The sequence below is a fragment of the Cibotium barometz genome, chromosome 40 (assembly GCF_041138505.1).
Source record: "Cibotium barometz isolate CiBa-2024 chromosome 40, ASM4113850v1, whole genome shotgun sequence".
NCBI lineage: Eukaryota > Viridiplantae > Streptophyta > Polypodiopsida > Cyatheales > Cibotiaceae > Cibotium > Cibotium barometz.
In genome coordinates this window covers 12,438,252-12,454,499 of record NC_141085.1, presented here as the reverse complement: position 1 = coordinate 12,454,499, position 16,248 = coordinate 12,438,252, and the positions used below count along the sequence as shown (strand labels likewise).

Here is a 16,248-nt window from a genome sequence, read left to right as displayed (position 1 = left end):
TCACTCTTTTGTCACACTAAAATTCTCCTTTGCTGATGTGGTGAAGGCCCAGGTGGTCACTCTTCAGAAATGTATGATATCACGTGAGTTATCGCAAAGCAACAACAATATATTTTTAACTATGCCATAAACATTGTATATATAAGGGGTATATTTTTATAGGACCTTTCCTTTGTAGTATTTATACATAGGTAAAAAGATATAAAAGGATACATGTATACATACATTAGACCCTTTTATAAAAAGGATTTTGTATATGATAGGGGATCCTTTAAAAATTAAAAAAATTTGTAAAAGGGGGCTTATATAGAGGGACTTAAACACACGTGATATGGGCATCTCTTGTAGAGTGACTACCTAAGGGTGAAGGAAGAGATCTCTATGTCTATATGGAGGCAAAAAGAGAAATCCTTCGTGATGGTTCTCTCTCAAAAAAGGCAAAGAAATAACAAGGAGCTAATGTAAGAGGGAAACCTACAAGCAAACATATCTAGCATGTATCCATCAAGCAAGCAAGACCCAATAGCATACATGCAAGCAAGAATAGAGAAGAGAAGAGTTCACAAGTATTCTATTGCAAGGAAATAATTATGTATTGCTTATTGTAATAATAAATGACAAGTGACTAGTTTTTATACTAGGCTAGCCAAACTTAAAAATGGTCTAGCCTCTATTAGTATTCATAAGCATATACGTACACGAAGTCCTCAAACTTTCTCTATTTCACATTAAGGCCTATGTACGCGAACCCTTAGATTTTTCCTATTTGACAATAAGCCCTATGTATGCAAAGCCCTTAGACTTTCTCTATTTGACATTAAGCCCTATGTACGTGAAGCCCTTAGACTTTCCCTATTTGATATTAAGCTCAAGGTAAGGCTACTTTATATGCTTTAGTGTTGTCTTACAAAAGATAAGTGCTTGTGCAAGCACGTAAGTTGGCAAAGCGCTCTTACAGTAGGTCGCGCGAGTGAAACCATGTTAGCTTACAGAGTGGCTAACAGCATGCATATCAATTTGAAGTTTCATGATTGACACAAGTTTGTGTAAGTATTTATCACAACCTTGAACTTTATTCTTCTCTATAGTTATATTGTTAGGTGATTAAACAAGTGAGTACTAAATTCTAATTCAATGGAGGTAATATGCCTTCTTTAAAATCATAAAAGCACTTCCTCATGATGATTACAAGCAACCACTAATTCAATGTCAGTAGTGTGCCTTCTTTAAAAGCATAAAAGCACTTCTTCGTTGAGTATTCCAAGTACATATTATTATACTCTAGGAATTATGCCTCATTTTTGGCGAGAAACAATTGGCAAGAAAGTAGTATTTCCGAAAGCAGCCATGGATTTAAGAAAGATTGAGGAAGCAAGTGTGCAAAAGAAGATAGTGTCTTTTAGAACTCCTAGAGGACATACACATTGCTCGAAAGATATGTTCACAAAGAATGACATGCTTTACCAATTTTAAGTTGCATGATTGGCACAAGTTTGTGCAAGTGTTTCAGACAACCTTGAACTTTATCAAGTTGCTTATTTCTCTCTTCTATGATTATAATGTTGGGTGATTAAGCAATCAAGTACTAATTCAATGGAAGTAGTGCCTTCTTTAAAAGCATTTCCTTGTGAGTATTCTAAGCTCACAAACACATCTTATTATACACTGATGAAGAGGCTATATTTCATAACAATTAGATGCATCTTTTCTACAAGTCTATGAATCACATACTTGGGAAAGGTTTCAAGTTGCATCCTCCATGATTTTGTGAAGTTTATGACCTTCTTATGTCATTCAACTCACAAATGTGTGACCACAAATTTTTACATTACAAAAAAAGTGAGATGTATTGTTCGTGCATTTCCAAAGACTTCTTCAAATGACACGGCTCTTTTGATGTGATAGAAATGTAATTGTCAAAGTGCTTGGCAAGGCCTTCACAAAACCATGCCATTTCTTTAGGAATGTGACATATGCATATGTGTACTCTTAGTTTCAAACAATCCTAAAATGATTATATCAAAAAATGAAGTGTAGAATCGTAAAACCAAACCTTCGTTTGGCCTACCTCATACAGAGGCATGCTCAAGCTATATTCATCAAAGTAAACATCAATAACATGCAATAATTGAGAAATATGTATTTTGTATTTATTTAAAAAAAAAGGAAATATCATTATATTGAATATTATATATTTATTTATATTATATAATAGTATTCTTAATACTATATACTTATACTTATGATTTAGTGTTATATTATGTAATAGTATTCTTAATATTAATAGATGTCAAATTGTGGCAAAATGTTGTTTTTGGCACATTTTTCATTAATTATTATCGAATATGCTGTATTCGATAATAGTATCTCGTGCATGCGTGAGCGTCGTCGCCTTTCGTCTAGAATCCTGTGGATATGGGCTGGGTGCGCATCTTGCCTTGCAGGTTTTGCTCTGGAATTTTCTGCACATGCTGTGGATTGCTTGCGCACAGGCGGGTTGGTGGCGGGCGTATGCATGCTGTCGCCTTTCGTCTAGAATCCTCTGGATATGGGCTGGTTGCGCATCTTGCCTTATGTGGAATTCTCTGTGCATCCTGAATGCTATGGAGATGGATTGATTGCGCACTTCGTTTTGGTGTGGAACTTCGTGCGCATGGTTTTTTTCTGGGCTCTTCTTGAATTCTCTGTTTATGATGTGGTGTGTTTTCGTGCATGCGGGTTGTGTAGAAGTCGAGGGAGGAGGCTACAGCCATGCTGGTGTTGCCATGGCTGCAGCATACACGAGAGCCAGAGCGAGAGGGAGAAGGAGACGCGCTCACAGTTGTGAATCGTTGTTAATTATTAATGAGAGAATACATTTATTTATAGTTATTGAGTTGTGCCTCTTCGTGTGTCTGTTCATTGCTCACATGCGTTCACACACATGCGGGCATTATAGCATTAATTCCTACACTCCCCCTTAATGCGAATGTCCGCATAAGGGTAAGTGAGAGCATGCTATGTGTCTAGTGATGTATGTATTGTGAATGCATGAGACATGATATATTTTGTTTACATCATGAGTGAACAATTGAATGTGGTGAACAAGGTTAAAAAGTATATGAGTGTTGATGTCGATGTTGATGATGACGAAGACAACTTTAGGTACTCCATTGGAAATAATGATGTCGGTGATGCTTTATAACTGCAACACTTTTGATTCTCTTTGTGAGCTTGAACCATCCATTGAGCTCTCCCCCTCAAGCACATAAAGGGAATGAAATGTAGTTGCATTTGTACATGTCAAAAGGAAATTAATATATGAGTATGAGTTGAATTATCAAAAATATATATGTGATATGATGTTATTTACAAGTGTGTATGTACAATTAAGTTTAATTTGTCATCGCTCAGAGGCTACATTAAGGTAGCTTGTCAAAGACAGCGGTATTCTTATTAAGGATATAGCGTCACACCTATTTGTCCTTTTTAAGAGAGATTTTGGGTGACCTTTATTAACACCCTTTTGTGTTTCCATGCCTCTTGGGCTTCGCCAAGTTTCGGCGTTTTAGTTTGTTTTTTTTTTTCTTTCTGGGATTGGCCACGTGGGTGCTGCAGACACTCAAACGGGCTCAATTGTGTTTGTTTCCCTCTTGGGGATTCCTTGCCGCTTTTGGGCTTTAGAGATGATCATTGTTAACACCTCATGTGTTTTCGTCCTCTTTGGGACACTAGCCACGACTTTTTGGGCTGTTTTATGGGTCATTGCCCATTTGGTAGGTCTTTGCCTTTTGTGGGTCTTTGCCCATTTGTGTTATTTATTTGTTTGTTTTAATCTTTTAATCATTATTATTATTATTATTTGAAAAGTTTTTATCATTTTTGTATAAAATGTTATGTGTGCACGCAAATAGCATGAAAGAGTAGGCATGTTTGCGCTCACGAATAGCCTGAATGTTTAGGCATGTTCGTGATGTGAGTGAATTATTAAATCAAATAAATTTTGATTGACTGTAACTAAAATATTAAAATTTTTAAAAGTTATTGTTTGTTGTAAAAAAAACAGTCACTTTACCTCATTTTCCATGTAAAGCTGCTTATGGCCAAAGATTCCTTTCTTTTAGAAGTCCGCCGATACAGTATGACCAAAGGTTGCAAGAAATCCTTGCAGAAAGGAAAGGGAACGCAGAAACCTTTGGAGCAAGGGCTACGAGTGTTTTGATTGAGAAGTGAGAGGTCGGATTCGTACTGAAGGTCTTGGGTGGTGTTTTGAAGGAAAATATTGAACTTTAGCAGATACTGCATTGGTTGGTGGTGGTCAATCGTGCAAGAGATAATAGCCGGATATGGTAGTGTGTGCGTGACGCGCTGAATTTGGCTGGTAGAAGTGTAAAAGTTTAAGTGCTGGTTAGCAAAAAGACATGTGTGGGAGGAAAAATGCTTCGCAACCGGGTTGGCTTCCAATGTGCAGCGCTATGCTACGCGACCGGGTTGGGTTCCAATGTGCAGCGCTGGCGGAGTTGGTGGAGGCATCCAAAGCTATCCTTGGCAGCGTGCAGGTAGGCGGTGGTCAACGTGTAAGAAATTGTACTTGGCTTGCGAAGGTAGCGGATGCGATGCAGGCCCACACAGGCTCTCCAGGAAAGGAGTCAATGATACCATGTGGAAGTCGAGGGAGGAGGCTACAGCCATGCTGGTGTTGCCATGGCTGCAGCATACACGAGAGCCAGAGCGAGAGGGAGAAGGAGACGCGCTCACAGTTGTGAATCGTTGTTAATTATTAATGAGAGAATACATTTATTTATAGTTATTGAGTTGTGCCTCTTCGTGTGTCTGTTCATTGCTCACATGCGTTCACACACATGCGGGCATTATAGCATTAATTCCTACAGGTTGTATCCTCGACTGTCGGTGCCTTCCTGTTGTGTTGCTATGGCTGGCAGCTGTCCGTTTGAGTAGCATTTATATGGAAGTGGCAAATGGTTGGTTTGCATGTTATTTTCGCCATGTCTGAGTCGTCTCCTTCTGTAGGGCAGTGTAGTCGTAGAAGAGCCAAGCTTCTTCCTGCATGTGTGGCTGCGTCACCAGTTGGTTTACTCCTGTGCTACAACGAAGAGGAAGACAGTAGACGATCTCTCTGTTTCATCTCTTGCTCGTGCAACTGATGTAGCAGCTCCATGTCCTAAGTTTCCAACTCGAAGTAATCTGAAGATGCTGGAGGTTTCTATCATGTTTGGGATTGGCAACGACGATGTAGATATCTCTTTGTGGGATTGCCTTGTGGAGTTTGTCCGCCATGAGTGCACACGTGTTCACCATTTGCACTTTCAAATGGTTGCTAGTATACAGTTGGAAAATCTGTGAAGCAGTATTTGATGTGGAATGTCAACAAACTGCCAGGGGCTATTGTGATGTGCCGTGGCGCACTACGTCAAATTAAAATGCACACATTTGAGGGCATGGTAGGGTAGTGTCTGGAGAATTTGCATAAGCCTCACTTTCGATTCCACATGCGCATGATGTTTCAACATACGAGATGTCTAGAGGTAGAACTTTGTATGCATAATTTGGCCAGGGTGACCTCAAGAATCAAGTGTGCCTAACCCCGGTCAATGTATTTGAGCGGGCTTTCGTGTACATGAAGAATTATATACTGAACAAGTGGTCAGTAACACTTGGAGTTACCCTCCTCAAAATGATGAGAAGCAGGAAGTATTTTCCCAGTGCACAATGGATAATTCCGAAAGCCGATATCGGCATGGATTTGAGCAGAGCCAGCGCTGGTTGGAATTGTTTGAAGACTCCAGAGTTTGCTGACATCTCCAACATAAGAAAAGTGTTCTTTAGAGATTACTATATAGAAGGTAAACCTGCAAGGTACTTTCTGAGGACGTAGAGAAGCGCGAAGAGCCAGAGCAAGAAGAGGCTCTGTTCGATGAGCAAAATGATGTGGGCATTGATAAATTGTAGCGTGCGCATCAATTCATTAATGCACTCAACGAAATGTGAATATTATATAAGTACATATGTATAGACGTCTATGTATAGATGTCAAGGTAATAACATAAGTGTTAGATGTATAGAAATTATTATATTTCACTATTATACAATATATGTATAAAACATAAGTGTTAGATGTATAGAAATTATTATATTTCACTATTATACAATATATGTATACACTTATATTTATTTTGCCTTTTACATGTAAGAAAAAAGAAATCGAGCATCTAGTGTAATTGCAACTTCCATTTTTTTTTCACCATGCAACGGAAAAGAGTTGAAAGCCCCAAAAAGCCCCCAGCGAGGATCGAACTCGCGACCTTTCGCTTACGAAGCGAACGCACTACCACTATGCTATGGAGGCGCAGGTATAGAGTGTTTCCAATTGTAAATTTACATAAAAACTTTTAACATAAACCTCTCCAAAAAGAACTATTTCTCGAAGACGTTGGTGCGCCCCATGCAGCCTGGAATAATAAACATTAAATCGACCATTTATGGAATTCCCATTAATGTTTTTACAATGCACACCAAAAAATTAGTCCAGAATTAGGCAAATGGCATTTCCAAAATTGGGATTCCTTCCTCTAAAATTGCCTACAATATTATTTTAAAACTTTTAGAGTGTATCAAGCTGTGGTAACGTACTCACTCATTGCAGCAGTGCTTGATGGCATCTCCATTATTACACAAGGAGATGGGAAGAATACATCCATGCCAAAAGCTTTGAAGGGGCATTTTTGTCCAGGGTTGAGGAGAGAACGACTTATTTAAAAAGGTCTTAGTTTCATTACACAGTGGCATCCTTGTTTCATCAGTATGAATGAATAAGCTTTTCTAAATTTTATTAGATCACTAGCCCATGCCCTAGCTTTCATCGGCAATTCAAAACAACTGCTAGTGGGGGCAAGGAGGAGCATCATCCATTTTCAAGATACTTAGCAGCTTGAGAAGCCCAATATGTCAGAAAAAGCACATTCTTAATTAGGATCCCTGGTTTTGCTTCCTTAAAGAGGATCCAAAGTTATAATTGTCTTCACACACCTTTAAAGGCAAGATAAGCTTGGACAGATATCGCCTAATGCACTCCATCATAGCAAACTTTTCTCCCATCTTTTTTGTAACATAGCATTGTAACATGTAATCATTATCTGAGGAAGTAAGCATATTAAGGTCCAGATTATTGCTTCGTGAACTACAAAAAAACCTTGCTTGTTATGCTACAACTTTATCCACAGCCCATTACATGAGGTCCAGCAGAAGGTCAAATAGACATATTTGGCAACTATACACGATACAGTAGAGTGTTGGAGCCATCAATGGCTTCTTCTGGGACAGCTGCAAAAAAGAGGACAATTATTTGATACTTACGTTGAAACATGCAGTACGCCTCATCTGGATACGCACCCACCTTTCCCATCATACATTCGATGAAGAGCACCAGCCAGTTCCTGTCTCACAGACCGCTGTAGATCCAATTACATTTCTATACAGGTTTCCATCATCCTTTGAAAATCAGACATCCTTTGTTGCAGCTTCGAACATCAGTCCGCAAATCATTGATACCCTCCACTTCCTGCTGCAAGGACGTGGCCATGTTCCCTGTTGTACTTCCATCTGCCATACTGGCTGTGGAGGTGGAGGGGGCGCTCGTGGAATGACAGTCGGCTGTTGATTCTGGGCTTGCCGTGGTTGTCGTGTTTGTTGTGTTGCCTGCTGCTGCTGCTGTTGGGGAGTAGCTGTTTGTGCAGTCTTTGTAAAGTCCCATGCAACTGGGAAGTCGTAAGTCCTGCTAAGAGAGACACAAGGAAATTTGGATCTTGTAAGAGTTTGCAGAATTTATTCCCTACCTTCCAAGAAGCCCTTAAAAGCTCCATATTGTAAGCTGTTGACTCGTCCATAGTTTGAAGATCTGTGACTCTTCTAGCTGTAGTAATCCCTTGCCAACCTCTTGAAACACCTTCTGAGGGAGCCCCTCTCCTGATTCGACTCCCTCCGACTAACGGCCCAGCAACAGGCTGGTATTCCCTCCTCCTCCCTTGAGCTGCATCATGAGCATTTGCACGTTCCGTGTTCAACCTAGTTGGCTTTGTTGACAATCCTAATATGGGATTGATCGTGGTGATACACACAAGATTAAGCATAAGATTAAGGTGGATTAAACCACACAAGAAACTCCATGACTAGAGAGAGAGATTGCACACTCAACAATAGCTCTATTGCATATCTTAATGAACCATACAATTAGGCTTCTAATTTAGATAGCTCTCATCTCACTTAACCCACCTTAATTTTATGCTTAATCTTGTGCTTATCACCATGATCAGTCCCATATTAGGATTGTTAACATGGTATCTGATCTAGGATGGGCTCTTGGTGGTCATGGTGCATATCTATGTATAGTTTTCTTGTTTATGAGGTTACTTGATTAAGCATTTCATTATGTATTAGCATTTTGAATTTTTTTTTAATATGCACACTCATATTATCATTTATAATTGCATTTGTGAGGATTTGAGATCAGAGATTTTCATTAGAAGATGGAGACTAGAAGCTGCCAATTAAAGATTGCATCAAGGGACATGCGATGAAGCCACCATCGTCAAAATTGAAGTGGAGATTTTTGCATCATGGGAGATGCGAAATCGAGTTGTAATCATTAAGGAGAAGCTACCAAGGAGATTTGTGAAGGTATTCTTGTGATTTTTCCTCTAATTTGGTGTTTGAGCATGGAAGAATGCTCGTATTTGTGAAGGGTTGTTATGTGGTAGAACTTTGATTCCTATGGCTCTTGCATTTGGCAAAGAGCATAAGTAGGTACAAGCTTATCCAAGCAAAGAATAAGTGGTTATGGACCGAGGATGGAGCCCATCTTGAGCACACCAAAAGAAAAGGATAGTGTTGCAAATTTGCTAATGGAAAATGAGCAAACTAGTTTGGAAGCTATTGAAAGCTTTCACATTGGATTTGTAGCATGCAGCTCGGCCTCCCGAGACTGCCTCTCCATTGTAATCATTTCATGAGCACGTTGTGCCGCCCCATGTGGTGGTGAGAACTCTAGAGCGGGGCTTCTCCTGTTGTACAGAAGAATGATCATCCACAAGGCTACCATCTGCTGCCTCTCTTTGCTCCTGCACCAACTGGTCAGTATTTTCGTGTTCATTATCACTCTACTGGTGGTCTAAGATATGAATATCATCTAGAGTGATGGGACATCTGACTCATGGGATTGGGCAGCATTATAGGGATCCAAGTTGTGATCGTTCTCATGCAAGAGTGCTGAGTGGCATCTGATTCATCATGCATAGCATTGCACGACGAAGGGTGGGACATCTTGTTGCTGCTGCTACTACTACTGATACCCAGATCATGCGCATCAGATTTGCATGAGGCAAGGCCAGCTCTTCTACGCCACACCTGAACTCAACATCACCATTTGTGACTGTGTGTGACTCTATTCACCTCCTCCTATTGCTGCAACAACTATTGCAAATGTAAGAGGGTTGCTATTCTCTTATCCATGTCACTGAATGATTTCGGTGAGGCCATAACATTTTCTATGTTTTCTTCATACACATCAGCCTCACCTACCATTATTTCTAAATTCCCAACATACAACAAATCAGATGCAAAAAGCAAAGTAATGCAAATTCAAAAATCACAAGGGAATCTCTTGAAAATAAAATGAATGTTTTCAAAATCGAATGAAAATGGCCCAAAAAATCTTTATGCAAAGAAACTAAAACTGAAAAACTTATCAAAAATTGAAAAATATAAACAAGATTACTAAAGTCCTAAAAAAGATTATAAAAAATACTGCTCATTGACACTAGCTTAGAGGAAATTGCAATCAGTTTTTCATTGACCTAGAAAACAAAATGAAACCTTAAAACAGAAAAGTAAACGAAGAAACTGCTACAGAAGATAACCCTAACCCTAAATTATATGGATAAGGAGATGAAATACCTGTTTTGAATTCTGATTGAGCTCGCCTTTTGCTTTTCTGCTCAGCGTCCTGCTGCTCAGTTTTCAAGGTTTCAGGATTGGGATTGTTACATATACACAGGAAGAAGAACAAGAGGAGGCAAAAGATTAGAAAACGGCAAAAGTATTCTTGCATGCATAAAAATAAAAGACTCATTATGGGGATGCGTAGAGATAAGCCTTATATTTGAAGCCCATTTTGGGCCTCATGGTCCTCAACTTACCAACCTATACATGAACACACCATATGCTTGCCATATATGCATAGGAAGAAGAAGAAGAAGAGGAGGCAAAAGATTGAAAAACGTAAATTTAAAAAAACACTAATAGCAAATCATTTTTTTAGTAATAAATTAAAAACCTTGTCCATCTATTCTATGTGGGCCTTTCTCAAGTGCTCTAGATTACATATACTAGTGGCATGACCCATCCTTGTGAGACGGGCAAAAGTATTCTTGCATGCATAAAAATAAAAGGCTCATCCTAGGGGATGAGTAGAGATAAGCCTTATATTTGAAGCCCATTTTGGGCCTCATGATCCTCAATTTGCCAACCTATATATGAATACACCATGCTTGCCACATATATATCCATGTAGAAGCTCCTTTACATTTCTTTGAATAAAGCACTAACTAGGCATAAATATACATCTAGCACTCCACTCCCATATAGTGTTGTCAATCTTAACACACCTGAACAAAGCATTGAAACAATCTTCGAGCAACTGGATTATCTATACTCTTCGCCTCCATTTACCAAAATATATTTAAAATATAAACATTAGATATTGCAAGATATAATTTTCGTGGAAAATAATAAGGAAAAAGATAAAACCTTACAAAACTCATTTGGTGGATCAATATTTAAGACGAATGGTGTTTGAACAGGCTTGTAGACAGCAAATCGAAAAATTCTGTAATGTCCGGTGTGCCTATGCACTGAAAATCTAACTTATTAGGCTTTTCATAGTCTACAAACATTACATGTATATGAAGCTGATCCGCAAACTTAGATTTTAAATTTCAAAGGAGCCCAAAGTTCTCGTTTTAAGTGTCTCGACCATACAAACCTAGCAATTATCTAGGTTCTTAAAAAATAAAGATATTTCCTATTTCAAAAAGAATGTATCAATAATAATTTAAAATATTTAAATAAAACACAAAAGCTACATAAACATTAGGACTTGTTTGGGGTCTTCTTGGGCCCTTTTATTTGGACACTTAGTGAAATGCTTAAAATGCTAATCAAGCTTTGACCAAGCTAGTGGCCTAGGCCTGAAAATGCATTTTTCCTTTTCTACAAAAAAGAAAATAGGCCAAAAGGTGATCTAATCATTAGATCTTCTGTCCTTGGGAAGGAATATGGACCTAACTGCCTTTTTGTCTTGTAGTGAAGTACCTTTCACAAAGAATGTTTGAAAATTTACGTCACTTTGTTCCCTCCCTTTTTGGAGGTGCTACAGATCCCACTCTCTCTCTATACTCTCTCTCTAAAACGCGTTTAGGGTGTTTTACTTGGATAAGGGCTTCTTTTTCTCTCTCTAGGAGCCATGGCCTGCAAATCTGGACCTCCTACTCCATCATCCTCTCCACCAGCTCTCATGGAAGAGCTCACCATCCCCTCTTGTGAAGGTACAGATCTACACATCCTTGCAAGCTGAAGCTCTCCATCTCCATCACTAGCAAGCTCTCCATATCTATCATCCTCTCCACCAGCTCTCATGGAAGAGCTCACCATCCCCTCCTGTGAAGGTACAGATCTACACATCCTTGCAAGCTGAAGCTCTCCATCTCCATCACTAGCAAGCTCTCCATATCTATCTCCTCAAGGCCTCCATTTCCATCTCTGTATCCATCTGCATCTCCTCCACCTCCATCTCCATCACCATCTCCATCTTCATCTCCTCCATCACCATCCACATTTCCATCCTCCACCTCCATCCACCATCTCCATCATCTCCATCACCATCCACATTTCCATCTCTGTATCCATCTACATCTCCATCTCCATTTGCTAGGTACAATGGCTCTACGGGACATCACCAACAAGCAATCAAAGTTTCGCTTGCACGTGGACTTAGACGAGGAGTATGCCACAATGCGAAGTAATCAAACGAAGGAATGTATTCCTGCTGAGGTGCTACGACTTCAAGGTGCAAAAGCCATTGATCTTTGGACTGATAGAAGCATTTATCCCCTTGATCCACAGACTGGTGCACCTCCCCCTTTTCATAATATCACGCAGGTCGTACGCTTCTTGGGTGATGGTTATAATGGTTTCTTAGGGTACTGTCAGAGGCTCTATTCTTTGTACTTGCAGGAACTCTCAAATCAAAATCACCTCAGGAAGCTTCTAAAATTATGCAAGGCAGAAAAGGAAAAATGTGCGTCAACTTTCATGGCCACAAAGGAACATATGCTGGCTCGAGTCAAGGATCTAGAGAAGGAGGATGCAGAGCAGAAGATGAAGCTTGATGAAGGTGTGGAAAGCAGGGATCGAGCTATAGAGAACTATCTCCGTCTTCGAAACTCAACTCGGAACCTTCGCCGACGTGTTGATCATTTCACTCACCTCCCCGTGGGATATAATGCAAGGCAGCGAAAGCGCAAGCCTCTGAGTCTTCTTTCCAAAGATGGGGGGGCTCGCAAGCGACGTGTGCGTCAAACAAGGTAATCACAGCTTCAAAACTAGCATTACATTCCTTTTTCATATAGTTATGTCATTGACTCTGAACTATGTGATGTCCAGGGAATGTGCTAAAGCAATATTAGGTTGTTCCAATACTGAGGAGTCTATCCTTGAGCACATTATTCCAGAGCAAAAAGTAATCAATATGATAACCAATCCAGTAAATGGTGCATTGTGTGATAGGATTCAAAAGTATTTTCTCAAGGAATTCGAGCAGATTGTCAGTCCCGTTGACATGCTCACTATGTGCGACACAGCAAGTATCAGTGATAAGGGATATAGGGCTTTGTATACTTGCATCACAGCACGTCTACGAGGCAAAGGAATGACATGATCTATACTTCCAACACCATACAGTATAGTTATGGCAAGGAAGTCAGCAAACAACAATATTGCCGACTTGCTCGGCGGCTACAGATGGGTGGATGGTAGCATGCCAATGTCAAATTCAAAAGATTTTGCTTACAACAAGTTTAACAATGTTTACGTCGAGGTGGAGGCGCTTCAACGAGCTATGATTCAATTTTATGATATGACATTAGAGGAGACGGATGGAAAGGCTATATTTGTCCTCAAATTGGATGAATGTCAGGTTGTAAAGGGCCAAAGGGTGGAACGTACAAGTCTGACACTCATGAGCAGGGCATTGAAGCGAAAGAGCTTAGACGGCAAAGATGAAACGGGTGATGCGGAGAATAACTTGCACACAAAGCGACGCAAGCAAGATTACTTTGGAGTGCATTCTGAGAAGAACATATGGTGGCAGGCGGTTGGGACCCTTCCGCACGAGGACCATGACAGTCTGAGGTGGTACTTCACCCGTACAGGTATTCAAGGAGTGATACACAGGCAATCAAATGGTGAAGTCTTGCATGTGCCTGGCACTGGTCACTTTGAAATAGAGTGGCACCTTGGTGGTGATCTCAAGACCCTCAAATGCATGTTGGGAACTAAAAGCGGTGCTAACACTTTGTTTCCATGCATCTTTTGTTGTCATCCAAGGATGCCAAGTGTCGCAGTGGGGAAGGCCAAACAAGCAACCAAGGTGAAAGGTCGTAAGCAGGCAAGTGCAAAGGGCTCCAATCAATTACAAAAAGGGAAGGGTATGCACGTCTGGCTCAATGGAATTATGAGCTGCAATCAAAGCAAGGCACCATCTCGCGCAGAGGAGGATGCTACTTGGAACCCTATTCTTTCAATTCCACTGTCGCGAGTACATGTGTGTACCTTGCACGCAAGACTTAGAATTCTGGATAAATTGTTGATGCTCCACATCAATTATGCTTGGAACATGGAGCCAGAGTCACGGCGAGAACAGGGCATCCAAGAGCTTGAAGTTGTTCTATCATCCGTGGGGCTTCACGCAGGTGCTGTCACCCTCTCTAAGGATCGCAAAAACCCATCAAGTACCCAAGATAACCCTAATAAGATATGTATGGGTGGTGCAAAAGCAAGACACCTGCTCTCAAACTATGGTGAGGCTCAAAGCCATACACATTTTGAATTATGGAAGCAGATTTGTGATGTAACAACCTATCGAGGCAATGAGGCGACACTAGGATTGAAGCGTGCACATGTGATGTAACAACCTATCGAGGCAATGAGGTGACACTAGGATTGAAGCGTGCACATGTGTGGGAAGCTTGTGATGAGATGATGAGGCTTCTTGAGCGCCCGTATCTTGATGAAGCAGAGATAGCTACATTCAAGAATTCGATTGACAGATTCACAGAAGAAATGATCGATGCTTGGGGGGAAACTCATATAACACACTACATGCATATTCTCTATGCGCACAGTTCCTTCTTTCTAGATGAATATGGGTCTCTTGCACTCTGGAGCAACCAAGGCATGGAACGATCACATTACCAAGCCAAGGCCGCCTATTTTAAGAACACGAGTCATGGCGGTGGCAAGGTTCGCAGCAATGCGTTTCAGGAAATGTTCAATTGGTTTTACCGTGCACTTACTGGGAGAAAGGCCCAAAAGCGAGCCGGAAATTTATCTTTGAGGCGCAAAATCATGAAGGTGGTAGGTGCAAGGCGAAAGAGAAGGGTGCAATGTGTCAATGGCACGTGAAAGAGCGAGGCAATGGCATAGTGGTCGACTAAGAAATGGCCGCGTGTGGTTACCCACCCAACAATTCTTGTTCGCCACTTTTTGGCGCGTTCATTGTAAATTGACTTTTTTGTAATTTTGGCCCCCTATAAATATCAGTGAGTTTTATAGTCATTTTTAAAAGTCTTGACTTGTGAGCTCTCTCTCTTCCTCTCCCCTTGACTCTCTCGCGCGCTCTCTCTCTCTCTCTCTCTCTTGCTCGTGCACTAATATCTCACGCACATGGAGCCCCCAAATGATCCTCCCTCCAATACGCAGGATGACATTTTCAAAGACCTTGGGCCCTTACCGGTGGCACATAGAACTGAAATCCCAAACATTTACCCACAAGCCCAAATGGATCTGGAAGCTGAGCGTGTGAGGCTTGAGCGAGAGGCCCAAGAAGCCCAAGAACGCCAAGAAGCGGAGAGATTACAGAAAGAAGCAGAGGACATGGAGGCAGCTGAGAGAGCAAGAAAAGAAGCCGAAGAGCCCGTCAGAACACAGGAGGAGGACGAGGTAGCAAAGAAAGCACAGGACGATGAGGCTGCCAAGAAGGCGGAAGAAGACGAGGCAGTTAGGAAGGCGGAGGCAGATAAGAAGGCTGTAGAAGAAGCTCAGGCCGCCGCAAGCAACGAGAGAAGATTAGCATTCTTTGCTGCGGAGGAGGATTGGCTTAACAAAAAAGCTCGCGGATTTGTTGCTGACCTGCGAGAATGGCCGGATACGAAGATGACACAATTTTGGAAGCGGCTATACAAAGTCTTCGAGCAGAATATACAAAGAGGAGAAATGAAGACACAGTAGAAAGGGAGCACCTGCCCGACGAGTAATAGGATTCTCAATGCAATGCTAGACAGAGTCTTGGCTCGTGCACTTGGTAAAGGAAAGAGAAAACTCTCAGCTGAGGAAGTAGAAAATAAGAGACAGAAGCTTGAACGAGAAGCCAGGGCAGCAAACACACGGAGGCTTCGTGAGGAAAAAGAAAGGAAAGATGAAGAGGAGCGAGTAAGGAAGGAGGCAGAGCAGAGAGCAGCTCAGAAGACTCCATCTGCAAAGGCAAAGAAAACTCCAACACCTGCAAAGGCTAAGAAGGGGAAAACCATTCCTAAACGCACAGAACCCCCTTCCGATAACTTCCAAGAGCAGCGACAAAAGTTCAAAAATGACACGCCAGCTTGGACTCGCCATGCGCAAGCACCACCGCCCCCCAACAATGTAGAAGAAGCAAAGGTGGAGACCAGGGACAGTTGCCCTTAGAGAAATTCGCAAATATCAGAAGACCTGCACACCAATTATTCCGAAGGCACCTTTTGGGCGTCTCGTCAAAGAGATTATCCACAACCAGCGCCGCCGAGGATATTTTGGTTTCGCTTTTCCAAGACGCGGTTTTGTGCATGGTGCATGCAAAACGTGTCACTTTGAAGCCATCTGATCTTCGTCTAGCTAGGCGTATCCGTGGAGAGGACGCTCTCTTTCACTAGATAGGGGAAGCCT

The 16,248-nt window shown here is 41.2% G+C and overlaps 1 non-coding gene across 1 annotated transcript; it reads right to left on the bottom strand.

Annotated features, from left to right (window-relative positions):
* Positions 1-6,274: 6,274 nt before the first annotated feature.
* TRNAT-CGU (transfer RNA threonine (anticodon CGU)) lies at positions 6,275-6,346 on the bottom strand. The gene has a single exon. It is a non-coding gene; the product is annotated as a tRNA-Thr (tRNA).
* Positions 6,347-16,248: the final 9,902 nt, after the last annotated feature.